Source organism: Somniosus microcephalus, chromosome 6 (genome assembly GCF_052327205.1).
Source record: "Somniosus microcephalus isolate GS21.2 chromosome 6, FLI_Smic_1.0, whole genome shotgun sequence".
Taxonomy (NCBI): Eukaryota; Metazoa; Chordata; class Chondrichthyes; order Squaliformes; family Somniosidae; genus Somniosus; species Somniosus microcephalus.
In genome coordinates this window covers 92,760,109-92,778,715 of record NC_140992.1, presented here as the reverse complement: position 1 = coordinate 92,778,715, position 18,607 = coordinate 92,760,109, and the positions used below count along the sequence as shown (strand labels likewise).

The 18,607-nt window shown below is 44.7% G+C and overlaps 1 protein-coding gene across 5 annotated transcripts in view; it reads right to left on the bottom strand.

Moving 5' to 3' along the window:
* Positions 1-9,194, bottom strand: part of cab39 (calcium binding protein 39) — a 113,038-nt gene extending 103,844 nt beyond the window's left edge. For 3 of the 5 annotated variants that reach the window (XM_085990534.1, XM_085990537.1, XM_085990538.1), the window contains exon 1: positions 8,904-9,082. The gene's annotated coding sequence lies outside the window, so the exon portion shown is untranslated. The other 2 variants (XM_085990536.1, XM_085990535.1) reach the window with 2 other exon arrangements.
* Between the last annotated feature and the right edge of the window lie 9,413 nt (positions 9,195-18,607).

Here is an 18,607-nt window from a genome sequence, read left to right as displayed (position 1 = left end):
TTAGTAATCCCACTCAAATGGAAAACCATTTTTTTTTTTTTTTTTTAATCTAACAGTTTGAGGAAGCAATCTATAAAATCTGGGTAAAAATCTATATTACCAGCAAAAGTAATCAGCTACTCAACTTGACAGGAGAACAGTATAGCTAATTTCAAAAAGGAATCTAATTTCTGACAGCGGGCATTCTTACGCATTACATGCAGAGAAACTTGCGCAATTTTGTACAATGGGACTAACAATGACCAAGTGGATGGCTGGTGGCAACATTTGATGTTTTTTTCCTCCTAGTGACCACTAGTGGGAAGGAACAATGTGTACATTTCACATGGACATGATGGACTTGGGTGTTATACTCACGCAGTGAACTCGCATTGCTTAGGTTCACAAATAAAATGGCACTTAGGTAAAGTATCATAGGTGAGACTCGGAATTGTATCCCAGCAGGAGTTAACACCTTAGCACAACAGATAGTGAGAACAACAAAAACACATTGCTCCTCAGCTGTCTGGCCCATACAGAATGAAATGGCTTCCAGTAGGTTTAACTGATGGACTTTTAATAGAATTGCTCCACTTTCACAACTGGCACTTACTAGGTTCTGTGCAAGATTATTTTTGAAGATTAGGAGTATATTTTCAAGCATATGACAGTAAAGGACACAAAGCAGAAAAGGGAACTACTGGTTGAAAGTACTTCCTCTCAACACTTCCTTCCCCTCATTTTTTTCTCTGCATAAATATAAGAAAATGTCATTTGTGGAGGAAAAATTATGCTTACAAACCTACACAAGTTTGAAACTTGATCCTAGCTGGAGTTTTTCCTCCAGCTACTGCAGTAATATATTTCTTATGAATCTATTCTCAAGCACTTCATAGTGGCAGTACCACATTGCCTAGTACAAGAAACTGATGCGGCAAGCACAATATTTTTCAGTACAGTGACTGATTGCAAATTTGGCAATAGTCAGATGATGTAGCTAATAGCCAATGAAGAATAGTAAAAAAAAACCATTTTGTTTATATCACTTGAGAGGCAGATCTTCACAGATCACAGGACCACTAACAGAGTTAGAAGATGTTTTACAACCAGAAGTGCCGAGTGAATGATCCATCTTGGCCTCCTCCTGAGGTCCCCACAATCTCAGCCAATTAGATTCACTCCACTCAATATCAAAAAACCGCTGAGCGCACTGGATACAGCAAAGGCTATGGGCCCTGACAACATTCTGGCTGTAGTTCTAAAGACTTGTGCTCCAGAGCTAGCTGTGCTTCTAGCCATGCTGTTCCAGTACAGTTACAACACTGGCATCTACCTGACAAAGTGGAAAATTGGCCAGGTATGTCCTGTCCACAAAAAGCAGGACAAATCCAATCCGGCCAATTACCGCTCCATCAGCCTACTCTCAATCATCAGCAAAGTAACGGAAGGTGGTGTCGACAGTGCTATCAAGCGGCACTTACTCACCAATGCTCAGTTTGGGTTCCACCAGGACCGCTCAGCTCCAGACTACACTTCAAAAGGACTTCATTGGCTGTAAAGCGATTTGGAACGTCGCGAAAGGCGCTATATAAATACAAGTATTTTTCTTTCACCACCGGCACACCATGGCTGCCGTGTGCACCATCTACAAGATGGACTGCAGCAACTTGTCAAGGCTTCAACAGCACCTCTCAAACCCACGACCTCTACCACCTAGAAGGACAAGGGCAGCAGGCACATGGGAACACCACCATCTCCAAGTCACACACCATCCTGACTTGGAAATATATCACTTCCTTCATCGTCGCTGGGTCAAAATCCTGGAACTCCCTCCCTAACAGCACGGTGGGCGTACCTTCACCACACGGACTGCAGCGGTTCAAGCGGGCAGCTCACCACCACTTTCTCAAGGGCAACTAAGAATGGGCAACAAATGCTGGCCTTGATAGTGACGCCCACATCCTATGAAAGCATAAATAAATGTTTTTTTTTAAATCAGGCACGAAGCTGGGAAAATCCACTGGTTCCCACGATATACTCTCTCAGGAAGGGGACCTATATTTCAAGCAAATCAATTTAGCATGACATTTCAAATTTGTTGATTATTCATTAATTGGTTTGCCTCACTGCTGTGACACCAGTTGTAACTCAATCCTGTTCAGGTTATTTTTAAACTGGGTCTTACTTTCTACAATACTAACCTGTTACAGCAGAAGTGCTATGCTAACATTTGCACAGTTGCTTATAATTTGTATACTGTAGCTCACATTTACTAACCAAAATGACAAAACAAATTGCAATTTTAGAACATCGGCAGGAATAAGGGGGCACAGAACCAAATTTGCAATACTGGAAATTTTTTACAGGTCAAATCTGAAATGCAGTCTACAAATAAATCTAATTTTTCTGCCAATGTTGTAGAATGAGTAAACACATGCATTCCCCAGACATATCCTCTGGCTAATTAAATTCTCTTTTCCACCAGTTAGATTGTGTTATGTGCTTACAAGGCAATTATACAGAGCGAGTTGTTGTGTAGCCCTGTCAAATAGCAATTACAAGTGTTTTCTGGTCTGTGCTTTTTAAGACTGTCATTGTAAACAGTGGTGAATTCAATAAATCTGGTAGTCTGTGGGCCAGAAAAAATAACCATGAAAAGCCTCCAGCTTGTTATAAAATAAAGCAATTGGTTCACTAATTTACTTCACGAAAGGGAATCAGTCACCTCTACCTTGTCCACATGATTCCAGTCCCTCTATGTGTATTTGGTTTAGCAAAGCCACTTCAATACAAAACAACCACTACAAGAGAAATATTGTACAGGCCTACTGGCAATTACCCAAGCATCGTATCAGAACAAACTCAGGTAATCTCAGCCCAGTCGGCCTTGCACATTCCTCCTCACCAGCATTTAGGGACTGCTGCTCCAAGTTGGGAAAACAGTCACACTCAAGAAGCATAACTATCAACCAACATCCTGAATTCCAACAGTGTGTCCTCTCCCACTGACAGGATAGGCCCACCAGAGTTGGGGGCACAATGATAAAGTGATGTGGGTATTGCCCTGGGAGTCCTCAAAATTGACTCCAGACGCCATAAAGTTTAATGTTTCAAGTCAAACAAGCCAAGAATACCTCCCTCTGAATACAGTACCATTTATTTGGAGGAAACACTGAGGGAAGCAAGGGTACAGAATGTACTCAGGGTTGGGGACTTTAATGTCCACCACCAAGAGTGGCTCGGTAGTACCACCACCGACCAAGCCAGCAGAGTCCTGAAGGACATAGCTGCCAGAGAGAGCCAATGCCAGGTGGCCAGTGAACCAACAGGAGAGAATAACTTACTTAACCTTGTCCTCACCAACCTGACACAAACACGTGTGCACAACAGCACCGGTAAGAGTGGTCACTGCATAAGCCTCATCTTCATATTGAGGGTATACTCCATAATGCAATGTGGTACTACCACCATTTTAATTGGAACAAGATCAAGCAACCTAAAACTAGACATCCACAAGGCACTGAGAATACGTAACAGAATTGTACACCCCACACCCTGGGGCCGACACCATCTGTCATCCCCATCAAGCTGGGATATCAGCCATGGTTCAATGGGAAACGTAGAAGAGCATGCTAGGAGCAGCACCAGGCATATCTTATAATGAGGCATTAACTTAGTACACAGGACTACCTGCATGCTAAACACCAAAAGTAGCAGGCCCACAACCAACGGATTAGAACAAAGCTCTGTAGCGTACACATCCAATCAAGAACAGTGGAGAAAAATTAGGCCACTAACAGGATCCTTGAGAATCACCATCTTCACTTATGGCAGAGCCCAGCACAATTGCAAGAGATAAAACCGAAACATTTGCAAACATCTTCAGCCAAAAGTTCTAAGCGGTCAATCCTACTCGACCACCTCTCGATATCCCCACCATTGACACCAATGTTCAGTCAATTCAGGTCACTCCATGTGACGTTAATAAGTGGCTGTGTAAAGTTAACATCGAAAAGGCTACATGCCCCGACAACATCTCAGATGTAGTGCCAGACCAGAACTAGCTGCCTCCATAACCTAGCTATTCCAATGCAACTATTACATTGGCATTAAACTGACAGTGGGAACTTGTTGATGTCCTATCCACAAAAGCAAGACATAATTATATCAGGGTGAAAGAATTGTTAGCTATTATTGGGTACTGTAAGTATTCTGATAGTAAAAATGGTAACATGCATGACTTTGTATATATTCACAACTGCATAATGAATTTTCAGTTTCATCACAAAATTTGCAGCAATTTCAGATGACCTCAGTGAAGGAACTACACTGATCACATGGGTGCTATCCCAAAATAAAATTGTAGACTCAAGGGCCTTCAAAATAGACAGTGAAAGGAACTTTACATTGGTTACTTCATTAGAATTCAAATGCTGCTCCATGATGACTCACTGGGTTTATCTGTTGAGCAGCAGTGCCATACACTCAGGAAGCTCTCAGGTACGAACCCCAGTTGACGTCGAGTTAGCCAAGCTCAGCCATGGTAATGGTAGGGACATCACAATCTTGGGTTAAGCGGAAGGCTGGCCGGCCTTCCCGCCTCTATCGCTGTGCATAAAGTGCAGATGTTCAGTGAGGACAGGATAGGGCCAGTTTTCAATACACATCGTCCCTCTCCTAAATGTGGTACTTCACCCAAGTAGTCATGCGTAAGCATAAATAGTATCAGTTTATGCTCTCGCATGAATACTCAGGTATGGTACTGGAAGGTGACATATGCCTGTGGAACTGTATCTCAGCTAGAGGTGAACATTACCTGGGGCTCTGGCAGGGGGAGAAGAGAAAGAGAAGAAAAGAAAAGGTGGGAAAAACTGTCGAGGAAAAAACTCTGCCACTGCCAGTTTTTCAATTCTGATCACAATGCTTCCTCGGCAATTCTGGCAGGTAGAATTCTTACCAAATCTAAAATCTTATAGATTTCTACTTTTCTGTAAGCAATTTGAAAACTCCCAAGCTTTTCCAATCTTGGATTCAAAATATTTACACAATTCTTGGCTGTGACAGTTACTTTGCTAATTTTTCCATTAGAGGACTTAAATTGCCAAAGGGAATGGCCACTAAAACTTTGTTTAGTGCACCAGCAAGCTTAATTTCCAAATCAACATTATAGGTTTGTAATCATTTATTCTATGAGATTGAGCATTGAATCAAAACTTTGAACAGCTCAATTAATCTCATTGTTAAAATTTAAATTGCAGTTAAAGAAAGTACCTATAGACAAGCAAGTCACATTCCATATTTGACCAACAAAGTCAGATTAGAATGCTAATGGGAATATATCCCATATTAATTAGTTGCATAACTTCTGGAAACTGAAGAATGCAGTCCTGCTCCCCCACCCTCAACAGTTGGAAAATTCCACTCAACCATGGCGTTATTTAGCAGCTTTCACAAGCTGAAAAACGAGCAAGCCAGCTTGCAATTAACACCAATTATCTCTCTCCATCGCCAATCTTTGATTTGCATTGCTGACGATTTAGATTCTGCAGCATGTAAAAAAGTACTCCAGAAAATAATGGACTCTAAAAAAATAAAAAAAAATATATCCTGGTTCCAAATAATGTGAAGACTGCGAAGGTGCCTACGTTGTGCATGGTCAAGCCAAGAGCCATCGCCAGTTTTATGCTTTGCTTTTTACATCAACTCATTAAAAAAGTCCACAGGGACAACAGTTTTTAAGTTAATGTCAAGAATACCCCGAGTCTGCCAAAGAACATAGATTGCAATGTGCTCTTTTCCTGGCAGGGAGACAGAAATTTCAGAATCACTTCCAGTATCAAACAGGGGTGTTAATAAAATACAAATAAAAGCACAAGAATCTTGACTTTATTTTTCCTTCCAGTTTTCTTCTTTCCTGGAGACAGACTCATGCTAGGGTACAATACCACAAGAAGCAGCAGCTTTCTGGTATCTCACACTTGGTTATTCTTCTTATGCAAGTCCAGTTAATGTTGGCAGGCTACCGAACGACACAGCAATGGCCTCTCTTGTGCTGACATGTGCAATTTCCAGAGGTCAGGAATGGGACCTATGGCCAATTTCCCACCTCCAGAATCACAGATACCAAGAGGAACCGCAGCATTTGCATTATTGCCCTGATCAGACCAACTAACTGAGCAGAGAGGGAGGAATTGAACCAGAGACCTTTTTTTGCTCAGTACCCTCACAGCTCGCTTGTTTGCCCATTGAGCCATCAGGGGGCCCAGAAACTCCTTTTGCAATCTAAAATTATAAAGCAATTCAGATGAATAGATCTTTCCTTTGGCACTCTCATAGATGGTATTTGAAGGATCAAAAATATGTTGGAAAATAAATGAAGCATGAAGTGAACAGGAGCAAATGCACAGCTTTTACAGCATACAAACCTCCAGTAAGAGAGAAAGGTACCATTTCAGCAAAGCACCAATAGGTAGAAAATTAATCAGATACAGAAAATTCTTCACCGTGAAGAATTGTAACCCAAAAGCTCAAAAAAATGGGTTATCGTAGTTATTTAATATCACAAGTGCACACAATTTCCTAACGTGCAATCACTGCGGCCATAGTACCATTTGCTTAACAGATTTGTGAGCGACAGAGCATCAATTAATACTAAAAAATGCAGGTGATGATCACAACTCAAGGTCATGTGGATCAGCTTTACTTCTAGGTTGAGGTAACACCTCTCTGGCAACAAATGTGATATAAATACCAATAGATATTGGAACCATAAATAAGCAATAGATTGAGCTTTAATCTTGAAGTAAGGCTACAGTTGTATTAATCCACGTCAGTAATTCCATCAATGCTTTCTTATTTCTACAATAAAAATAGTCAATAGCTTGACACTATAGCCAATTATCATCAAGCTGACCGTATGCCCATTGATTAGTCACACAACAGAACATGTTAATATATTCACACTATACCACAAGAGGTCTAAACCCAGAATTTACTCTCAACTGGGCCATTATAAAGAGGCACTAGGAACTTTCCCAAAAATGGAGGAGGGCCGATCTGCAAAAGTCTCAAAAACACAATCTGGCAGAGGCCTGAAATAGGTTGCCTGTATACCCTGTTGCACAGTATTGGAAGGGGGAGAAGGATAATGTGCTATTGGAAACAGCAGCACAAATGTCCTCTAACAACCCACAGGACAATATAAACCCTTAGACATACTCAGACGGCAGAGTTACCAAACTAGACAATGGCACTGTGTTTGACTACTTTTGTGGCAATCACTTGTCAACACTAAAATCCAAAAGAACTAGCACTAACCAAACATATGCCATTCTTGCAAACCTTAAATCTACAATCCAAACATCACAATTTAAAACACTTTACCCCCACACACTGCATGCAAACTAGTATCGGGTGGTTCATGAAATTGTGCAATTCAGACTGCACAGAGAAAGTTTTACCAAACTCTACTAAGTCACAAACACGGCACCAAGTAGATAGAAATACAATCTCAAATATGCAAATTCCAGCTCAAATCAAACTTCAAAACCTTCCTGCAGATTGAGTACTGGCAGAGTCCAGAAATGTCCACAATCACTTACGTACTCAAAAGTAGCAAAGACAAGACATGTCATTTTACTAAAAATGTTCTAAATGAATCCATTTTTTACTTAATTGAATTTACAAAGATAACTTCTGGCAACAAAGTGCTGGCGTGTGTATTAATCTTCATAAATCTAGCTGAATCAGAAGAGACAATTTGTTCTATTTCAACAATAGTATTTAGCAGAATTACAAACCATCCCTTCACAATCTTAATAGAAATGCAGGGCTCTATTAATTTTAATCAAACATTGAAATGAAGGGGGGGAAAAGGCAAGTTGAAGGCATATTAGCAATAATGCACTGAAAGTACAGTAGTGAAATAATTCAGAGGCCTAGATATTATAAATATAAGATTGCTTGCAAATATTCTTTAGAGCTAATCTATTATCTCTCAAATGTAGTACTAAAAACTAAACGTGAAATGTACCCAAAATTGAGAATAACTAAGATCTGAATATAAAGTTGTAGCCCCTCGTTGAATAAAACTTTGCAACTTTATTAGAAATGTTGGGGAGGGCGTTGAACAGGCCCATCTAAATTTGACACCATTAGATTTTGCATCTGCAAGTGAAACAGCATAAACAGAGTACTCCTGAGGTCACTCGTAACCCGAGGAGGACCAAGTAACACTGCAGTCGAGGATACATCTATCTGAACATTAAGAAGGGTATATTGGCCGCCCTGGATGCACCTGCAGAGTGTAAGAGTGCTGGCAATATAATTCAAAATTATTTGTTTTTAGAAGAAATACCTTTTACTGCAGTGATTTTGGGGGGACATTAAATGTTGTGTTGCACTGCCTTCTGGCATGAGCAGAGTGATTCTGATTTTGTTGTGTGTACTGTGAGGGGCCCCCTGCATTACTCAGTGCAGGAATGTCAGACGGCGCTGCAGTTTGCGCGACAATGAAGCAGCAGAATGACAGGCAGGTGCAAAGACAGGAAGGAGCAGCAGCCCCGCTGCCGGCCCGGGGGCTCCTCCTCACAGCATGCCCAAGGCCCCCCTCCCCCCTTTAAATATTAAAGCCGCTGCAAACACAGGAGAGCGGCAGCAGATCAACAATGGAATAAATCGCGCGGCGGCTTCAAAACCCAACCCGCCGCCACCGCCCATTTAAACTTCTCGGAGGGAGGGAGGCGGCCGGTGTTAGTCGGGCAGCGCGGCCCACACACACACACACCCCAGGTTGGGGCCCAGCTCCCAGCTCTTCCACAGCGGTGACCAGGCCGCAGGTGTGACCCCGAGCCCGGAGTGAGTGCGGGCTCGGGGTCAAGGGGCCTCTTCGCTGGCTGCAGCGCGGCGGACAGCCGGTGACTCACGGTTTCTGTGTAAGTTCCCTGGGCCTCGCTGCCGGCGTCGGCCTCCCTCTCTCTCTCTCTCTCTCTTTCTCTCCGCGCGGCCGATTGGTTGTCGTGTGTCCCACTATCTGGCCCACTCACTGCTCCTGCTCTCCCCACCCCCGGCTCGCTGCTGCTTTCAGCCGCTTCCTTCTCTACTCACTCACTCTCTCACTCACACGGGGCGGCCCCGCGACGTGCTGCGTCAGCGCGTCAAGGTTTCTCGTACTGCGCAATGACGTCATGGCGTCGGTCACTTCCGCAGCAGGAGTGAGGGGGCGGAGCTTGTGACTGATTGTGGGCTGTGCTCTGCAGACTTTGCAACTCAGTCATTCTGCGAGAAGAAGACTTGCATTTATAGAGCGCCTTTCACAACCACCGGACGTCCCAAAGCGCTTTACAGCCAATTAAGTACTTTTTGAAGTGTAGTCACTGTTGTAATGTGGTAAACGCGGCAGCCAATTTGCACACAGCAAGCTCCCACAAACAGCAATGTGATAATGACCAGATAATGTTTTTAGTGATGTTGGTTGAGGGATAAATATTGGCCAGGACGCCGAGGATAACTCCCCTGCTCTTCCTCGAAATAGTGCCATGCAATCTTTTACGTCCACCTGAGAGAGCAGACGGGGCCTCGGTTTAACATCGCATCCGAAAGCTGGCACCTCCGACAGTGCAGCACTCCCTTCCACTGCTGTCTTTGTTACTGGTACATTTTGCATCCAACAAGATAAACAAGTGTGAAAGTGTTAAATTGCTGAGATTGGCAGCCTTCCTGATTCCTGTTAAGTCTGTGAATTATTTAGTTAATTAAAACAGACTGATGAGTAACAATAAAAACAGGTCTTTACTGGTTGGAGGTAGGGACTATACTGAATACAAGATTACTGCACAGTGCTTATATACCGGTGTGTTCACCCCCGGTATTACGTCTACAGCAGCCTGAGAAAGTAGTACATCTCTTAAGGTGGAACAGGCTTAAGCTCTCTTAAGGTGGAACAGGTTACATACACAACACTCCTCCCTTCTTAGCTTTATAGTCATCCCCCCCATTTAACATAACGTAATAACATATATACATATATAACTTCATGTTTAACGTAACATATCACAGATTCAGTCTCTGCGGAAAACAGTTCACAGATTCAATCTCTGTGGTGTAGTCGGTTCACGTTACTCATTCAATAGTCCTTTCATGGATTTAACAGCTTGAACTTCCAAACTGATTTGGCTCCGTTCGGAGGGACCACGTGTGTGATCTGGTAGAGGTGATAATGGTTCAGATGGGTCATCTTCTGTTTTTACTTTTACTTTTCTGCTTCTTGGAGACTCTCTGGGCTCCATTGTCAGCTGCCACAGCTGCCAGCTGCATGCGCAGTTCCTCCTTCTCTTCCTCCTGTTTCCGTCGTAGAGCCAGCTTCTCCCGATGTTCCGTAGACTTTTGGTGCTCCTCCATGATTTCTGCACTTTGGGAGTCGAAGTTACAAGCTGGGCAGGACAGGACATCGTAATATTCGGTGTCGTCCACCAGGTCATGGTAATATTCGGTGTCGTCCTGAGCTAGACCAGTGAGAGGGTCGTCTATTTCCTCCATACCCAGCTGGACGTTAGCCAGCTCTTGTTCCAAATCCAGACATCTTTCCTGAAGAGACTTCTTCATGTGTACCTCTGCATCCAGCTTTTTCTGGGCTTTCAGCAAGTCGTTTACTAGTGACCTCATTTGTGATTTTAATACTTCAACTTCCTTTGGAGATTGATTGATCGGACTATGCAATCCCTCTACCGGAGCAGCTGTTTCAGCGGTCTGTTGTTCTACATTGACGTGAGTCAGCGTACTTTTGGCATCCAATGGCTGCTCTGTTGCAGTCGTTTCAGTCTGTGTCGTCACATCAGCCATCTCAATGACTTTTGAGAGCTCCGAACCCTTTTCCTTTGAAGATCGCAGCTCGTGTTCAAGTTTTTCCCATTTCAGAGTCTTGTCCCTCAGCATATGAAGGAGTTGGCTGACCGTTAACTCTTCTGACACCAGATTATGGCACGCACCTTCAGAACCTGAATCAGCTTTGATTCGTTCGGCCTCCTCGCGCAGATGGTTGGTGTGCTCCTGCTCCATTTTCTCCATCAGTTGCTTCTGTTGACTTTCCAGATTCTCCCACTCTGTAACAAAGAACTTTTTTTATTTCATTCATCTCTTGCTCAAAACGGCGAATCATTTGTTCTAATTGCTGTTGTAGTTTGAAATGGAGTTGAGTTCGAGCCCAGTGGCCCTCAAAAATGTGCATATCAGTAGACTTGACAGACTCAGAATTCTCTGTTAAACTATGTTGTTGCTCAGTGGAATTCTGTGCTGAAACTTTGTCTTTTGCACATGGGTTGGTCTTACCATCATCAGTTCTAGAGTCTGGGCTGATTATCTGCACCGAGTTCTCACTCTTTATGGCTTTTAGCGAATGCCAGTCCATATTTATGTTTCTAAACCACTCCCGGCCTAGTAGTGGTGGACCTCCCTCCGGTAGCACATATAAGTCCATTATTTGACTTCCTTCGCCCTTGTTGGCCACTGCAACCTTTATTGTCCCGATGGGGTACACTCTCTGCCCCGTGTAGGTTGTCAATATAATCTCCGTATCCTGTAGGGGAATATGTTGGAATAACCTTCTGTAATCTTTCTTATTCATGACCGACAATGCCGATCCAGTGTCCAATTCCATTTTTACTTGGACTCCTTCTATCTGAAGAGTAACCCAAATTGTCTGGAGGTCTGCACCCTTACCAACGTTGAGTACCCTTAAGCTAGCCAGTTCAATACTGCTTGCGTCTGAATCGGACTCCTGTTCGGCCACCTTGTGTACCTTTGCGTATTTCCCTTGCGGTGACTTCTTGTTGCTGGTCTTCTTCCCTGACCTGCATACTCTAGCTATATGTCCAAGCCTACCACAAGTTCTACATTCTTGGTTTTTAAACCAACACTGGTTCTGATCATGCGTTGTCTTTCCACAACGATAACATTTGCCAGAACTCACACCCAATTTGTGTGCACTGAGCTCCGGTGACCGTAGCTGCATTACTGCCGTGCCTCTCGCTGCGGCTTCGTGTGCTGCTGCCATAGTGACCGCCTTCTCAAGCGTCAGCTCATTCTCCTCGAGCAGTCGCTTTTGTGTATCCTGTTTAAATAAACCACACACAAATTTGTCTCGTAGTGCCTCTGTCAGTCCCGTTCCAAACTGGCAATATTTCGCTAATTTACGCAATTCCAGCAAATATTCAGCATTGCTTTCATGCTGTAGCTGCCTTCTGTCGTAAAATTTAAATCGTTCCGCTAGCATCAGCGGCGTGGGGTTTAGATGATCTTTCAGGACAGTAACAATCTCATCGAACGTCTTATCTGCCGGTTCATCTGGTGATAACCGGTGTTTCAATTGCCCGTATGTCTTCGCACCCATTAAATTTAATAATGTTAGAGCTTTATCTTGGTCACGAATTTTATTGGCCTTACAATAATTTTTTACTCTTTCAACATATATGGCCCAATCTTCGAGGTCACTATCAAAGGTGCTAATATTCCCGTGTTTAGGCATTGTAGATTTGCAATTTCTCAGATTTTATTTTCTTTACTTGTTATCAAAGATGGCGGCTTCCCGCTCTTGCCGTCGTCCTCCGCCCACAAAATGGCGGTTTTCCCGCGCTTGGCGGTCTTCACCCGTCCCCCGACGCCGTCTCCCTTCAGCCCCCGAGTGCGGCCCTTATCAGCGGATGCGATCGATGGCCCGGCTGCGCCTCGCACTTGAAAGCGGCCCAGCCCTTATCTGCCGATCGCTATCGCCCTATACCTCTCTCTTCCCCAGTCCTGTCTTCTACTCCGGTTCACAAGCTGATGGAGGCTTCAGGGTCCTAATGCCTGTCACTTCCAGTGGGGTGGTGAGTGGTGAGGTTTGAAACCTCTCTTCAACCGCCGTGGAATAACTGCCGCAGGGTAAGAACCTGACTCGTCGCCAGTGTTAAGTCTGTGAATTATTTAGTTCATTAAAACAGACTAATGAGTAACAATAAAAACAGGTCTTTACTGGTTGGAGGTAGGGACTATACTGAATACAAGATTACTGCACAGTGCTTATATACCGGTGTGTTCACCCCCGGTATTACGTCTACAGCAGCCTGAGAAAGTAGTACATCTCTTAAGGTGGAACAGGCTTAAGCTCTCTTAAGGTGGAACAGGTTACATACACAACAATTCCCCCAACATCTCAAAATTTGAAACTCTCATCCCAATCTTTAAATCCCAAAATATGCCTCGCCTCCTACAGAGACCTGTAGCTGCTGGCACAAGAGAGCACTGGAGACCTTACAGCACCCAGGTCTTCAGCAACACAATGACCAACCTAAGTTTCAGTGAGGAGCGGTGTGCCTGGGTAGCACTCTCGCCTCTGAGTCAGAAGGTTGTGCGTTCTCAGTCCCACTCCAGAGACTTGAGCACAAAAATCTAGGCTGAAACTCCAGTGCTGAAGGAGTGCTGCACTATCGGAGGTGTCGTCTTTCAGATGAGACTTTAAACCGAGGTCCCGTCTGCTCTCTCAGGTGGACGTAAAAGATCCCATGGCATTATTTCAAAGAAGAGTAGGGGAGTTAACATCGGTGTCCTGGCCAATATTTATCCCTCAATCAACAACAAAAACAGATTATCTGGTCATTATCACATTGCTGTTTGTGGGAGCTTGCTGCATGCGAATTGGCTGCTGCATTTCCTACATTACACGGTGGCATAGTGGTTAGCACTGTTGCCTCACAGCGCCAGGGACCCGGGTTCGAATCCGGCCTCGGGCAACTGTCTGTGTGGAGTTTGCACATTCTCCCCGTGTTTGCGTGGGTTTTCTCCGGGTGCTCCGGTTTCCTCCCACAGTCCAAAGATGTGCAGGTTAGGTTGATTGGCTATGATAAATTGACCCTTAGTGTTAGGGGGGGTTACAGGGATAGGGTGGGATATGTGTTGGTGTAGGGGTTACGGTGATCGGGTGGGATATGTGTCGGTGCAGGCTCGATGGGCTGAAATGGCCTCTATCTGCACTGTGGGGATTCTGTGATTCTGTGATTACAACAGTGACTACACTTCAAAAGTAGTTCATTGGATGTAAAACACTTTGAGATGTCCAGTGTCGTGAAAGGCACTATACAAATCCAAGTCTTCTTTCTTTCTTTCACCAGGGAGGCAGTTACTGAGGGATAAAAACAGAAAATGCTAGAAATACTCAGCAGGTCAGGCAGCATCCGTGGAGAGAGAAAGAGAGTTAATGTTTCAGGTCGATGACCTTTCATCAGAACTCTGAGCTTTGTCTGAATTGCTGGCTTTCACAGGTCCAGGAAATCATTAATTGCACATACATTGCTATGTATGCTCCATATGAAGATCCTGGTATATCCATCAATGGGAAGTGTTCTGACAAACGGTCATCGACCTGAAACGTTGACTCTGTTTCTCTCTCCACAGATGCTTCCTGACCTGCTGAGTATTCCCAGCATTTTCTGTTTTTTATTTCAAATTTCCAGCATCTGCAGTATTTTGCTTTTGAGTTACTGAGGGACGTCACCTGTTGCAGCGACAACTGCAGCCCAGCACCAGGGCACACAGAGCACTGCCTGTGGCTGTAAAGGTCATTGTGGCTCTGAATTTCTATGCCTCAGGATAATTCCAGGCTGGTAACATAAGTAAATCTGCAGTTCATTGCTGCAATAAACAGGTCACAGATTCATCAAGCGGAACCATTTTATCACCTTTCCTATGGCGGTAGTCAAACTACAGCAGAGAGCTCTGAGCTTTGCCTGAATTGCTGGCTTCTACATGTCCAGGGAATCATTAATTTCACATACATTGCCCTGCAAGCTCCATATGAAGACCCTAGTGTATCCGTCAAGAGGAAGGGCTTCCTCTCTCTAAATGTGTAGCTGGTGTGTGACCACAGGCAATGGATCATGTAGGTCTGTGCCCAATTTCCTGGCAGTAGTCATGATACCTTTGTCCTGCACCAGTCCTCAATCCCCCCTCTGTTCCACCCAGACACATCAGATGTCAGACTGGCTGCTTGGGGATAAGTGGTATCCAATCACCATCTGCTCATGACTCCTGTCAGGAACCAGAGCACAGATGTTACAATAAAAGCCACGCCGCAACCAGAGGTCTGATTTAGAATGCTAATGATTTGTACAAACAGAGCTTCCGCTGCCTGGACAGGTCTGGAGGGGTCCTTCACTGCAGCTCCGAGAGGATCTGTAGAATCACCATGGTCTTCTGCATTGTCCATCTCATGAGGGAGAGGTGAAGGAGCAAGATGAAGAGGATATCCAGGAAGCTGAGAAAAAGGAAGAGCAAGCTTCAGTACTCCCACTTGCCTGTGCAAGAAAAGGGTATGACACTTTGGAAGCCTCTATTCATGGTCTTCATGGTTAGATATATTTCTTAAGGCTAAAGTGATCAAGGGATATGGGGAGAAAGCAGGGACAGGGTACTGAAATTGGATGATCAGCCATGATCTCATTAAATGGCGGAACAGGCTCGAGGGGCCAAATGGCCTACTCCTGCTCCTATCTTCTATGTTTCTATGTTTCCTTCATGCTTTGAACACCAGAGAGATGCTGGAACTCAGAGCTAAGATGGCAGCAGTCTGAGCTTCCATCAAAGCTGTCACCAGAGGCTCCTTCACTGTGGGTTCTGCTGCAGTGTCCATACAGGTGACCACGTGCGCCATGGTTGACTGCTACATTTCTATGCCCTTCTGAAATACCCCATATAAGTTGGAGCTGGACTCCTCCATGGTCTCTGACATTGTGCGCTGACTCGCTGGCAGGCAGTCCAATGTGCTGAGTAGTTTGCCGTGCATAGCCTTAGGTATTCTTTTATATGCTGGGTCCTTGAACTCAATTTCTAGGCCCTCTGCAGCAGGGCCAGGTTGTAGGCTCGCCCGTTGATGAGCAGATTCCTGGACTGACCTACCCCCCTGCCCTTGCTCGAGCACTTGTGCTCGGTGAATCTCCCAGTACAGACCCCTCTAGTATCGCTTCTACACTACATGGGGTGCCAGTTTCTGAGCTGGTACCTGTAGGAGCAAGGTCAAATGATGGTGTGTGCTTTGGAAGGCTGTCCTCTTCTTTCTCTGCTCCTACAGGGTCCTCTACTTCTGCTGGATATGGAAAGGAAAGAGAGGTACAAGGGCTAGCAATTGGTGTTAAGGGTAAGCAGAGACAGCTCAAAGCAGCAGCACTTTGTCATGCAGAGTATGTTCAGGAAGAGATTTCAGTGAGAAGAGAAAAAGAGGGCAAGATGGCCAAGCACCCTGTGGAGCATATCCTCCAGCCTCGCCAGCCACAGCACTCCTGATGAACCCCCTACCCATAATGTCCATGGCCATCTCTTCCAATGGGGAGAAAATATGGATGGATGGTGGCCCTTCTCTTGTCTGTGCCTTCTCCCTGCTGTTGTGTGCCAGCTTCTCCTTCAAGAAGAAAGGAAGTGTGCTGGTGTGTGGGCTGGTGAAAGGTTGCGAAGATATGGCTGTCAGGGTAGAATAATGTGGCATGAAAGATGGGACAGGTATGAGGAAATCAGGGGTATGGGGAGATGGAGGTGTACTGCTGTGACTGGAGGAGAGTGATAATAAGCGGAAGAGAGAAGGCTTGTGAATGCTGGGGCTACAAATACTACAGGACTAATGACAAATTAATATAATAGAGATGTGAGTAGGATTCTTACCTTAGCAGCTCGGGTCAGATCATTCAATTTCTTGTGGAATTGCAGCCAAGTCCTAGGTGCAATGATTCTTGCATTGATCTGCTCCACCGCCACTACCCCCTGGTGCCAGGAAACTTGCTCTGGCAACCTTCCACCATCTGAAGGAAGAGCAGCTTCCTTATCTTGGTCACCTCCTCTACCAGCACCTGCAATGCAGCATCAGAAAAATTGCGGGGGGCAGGGGCGGCGGGCATCCTGCCTGCCATTTCACCTGCACAACTTTAATTCAGTAGACAGCAGCCAAAATGCACCTCCACTTTAAAGTGGTGCAGGCTGCCTTGAAATAACGTGATTGACATCCTATTTCCTGCTGCCCCCAATCGACTAGCTACCAATAACTAACTAGAGTAACACTGGCAGCTTGCCAATCAAATGAGGCATGAGCTCTCCCTCACATGATCGGGTGCGTGTTTCAATCATGTTGCCCATTCCATGTCACGCTTCGGTGCTACTCGAACTCCTCCCCCAAAGTTTCAAATTTGGGAAATACTATTCATTACTATCCTAGGACTTAATGTCATGACTTTAACTACCACTTTTAAAAACTACATTTTTGTTATGTAAATATAAACCTTGCATTCTGTAGTGTGTTGCACCCATCACCATAGCGTTTTAAGGTGCTGGTGAATCTTTCTCCAAAAGAGAATCAGCCTGACACACTCCCAGTAAATGATTTGTTCTACTCTCCCCATTCCTCATCACCTTGACCTTGGCCCAAATCTCAATGTCATTTTCCCAACCCACCTTGCAAGGGCAAAATATGTCTGCCAATTTGCATGTTAGATAAAGAAGTCAAGCCATTTCCATCTGTACTGGATAGTTTTGTCAGTATTTTGTAAGTAATGTGAATTGACCTGCTAACTTGGAATTAGTTGGGCAGAGGAAACACTTCAAGGACACCCTCAAAACCTCCTTGAAAAAGTGTAACATCCCCACCGACACCTAGGAATCCCTGGCCCAAGACCACACAAAGTGGAGGAGAAGCATCCAGGAAGGCGCCGAACACTTCGAGTCTCTTTGTCGGGAGCAAGCCGAAGCCAAGCGCAGGCAGCGCAAGGAGCGCACATCAACACAAGCACCCCACCCACCCGCCCCTTCAACAACCGTCTGCCCCACCTGTGACAGAGGCTGTAGGTCCCGCATTGGACTCATCAGTCACCTGAGAACTCATTTTTAATGTGGAAGCAAGTCATCCTCAGTTCTGAGGGACCACCTAAGAAGAGGAAGAGTAAGATACTAGTGGGAATAATAATAAGGTAAAAGTAAATAATTCATTTGTAGTTTTTAGAAGCTTGTAATCCTCTTGCCATTTGAATTGGTGAGCTGTGCCTTTCTGACTCTTGGCTACTACCCAATTTGTTCTTTTTCCACCATCCTGATTTTTGCTCACTTGTCTCAAGTCATACTTTCAGTGAATTCTCCCATTTTTAGGGGTTAACCACTCAAATTACAATTCATTGTCACGCTCCTCTGCAGCACTGGTGGTCCTTCAGAGAGGCGCCGTGAGCCACAGGAGTAGTAGATATCCCTCATCACCCATTCTGCCCCTTGCTGCTGCGGTTGAAATGGAGCCGAGTCACTGCACCGACGAAGTATAAAAGTATCATGACGGCTCCCAGCTTCTGGAGTTTCTGGGACATGTTTTGGAAAGTGCTTCAGGGTCCGTATGTCTTGCTGGATAGGTAGTGCTGGGATGATCCTGCTCTCCTCTGATGCTGCCTGATTAATCTGCCTTCCCTTACAGCCTCCTGTTGCTCCTCTTCCTCCAGGATATAGGTCATTTAAAGAGGGATTCCGATTAGGAAGCTCATTGTGTAACCCACAAATCTTAGCTCAGTAATAGTGTTGAAATTGCATGCTTTCCAAAGGTAATTCAAAATGTAGGCAAAGGCTCCGTGAGTACAAGAGT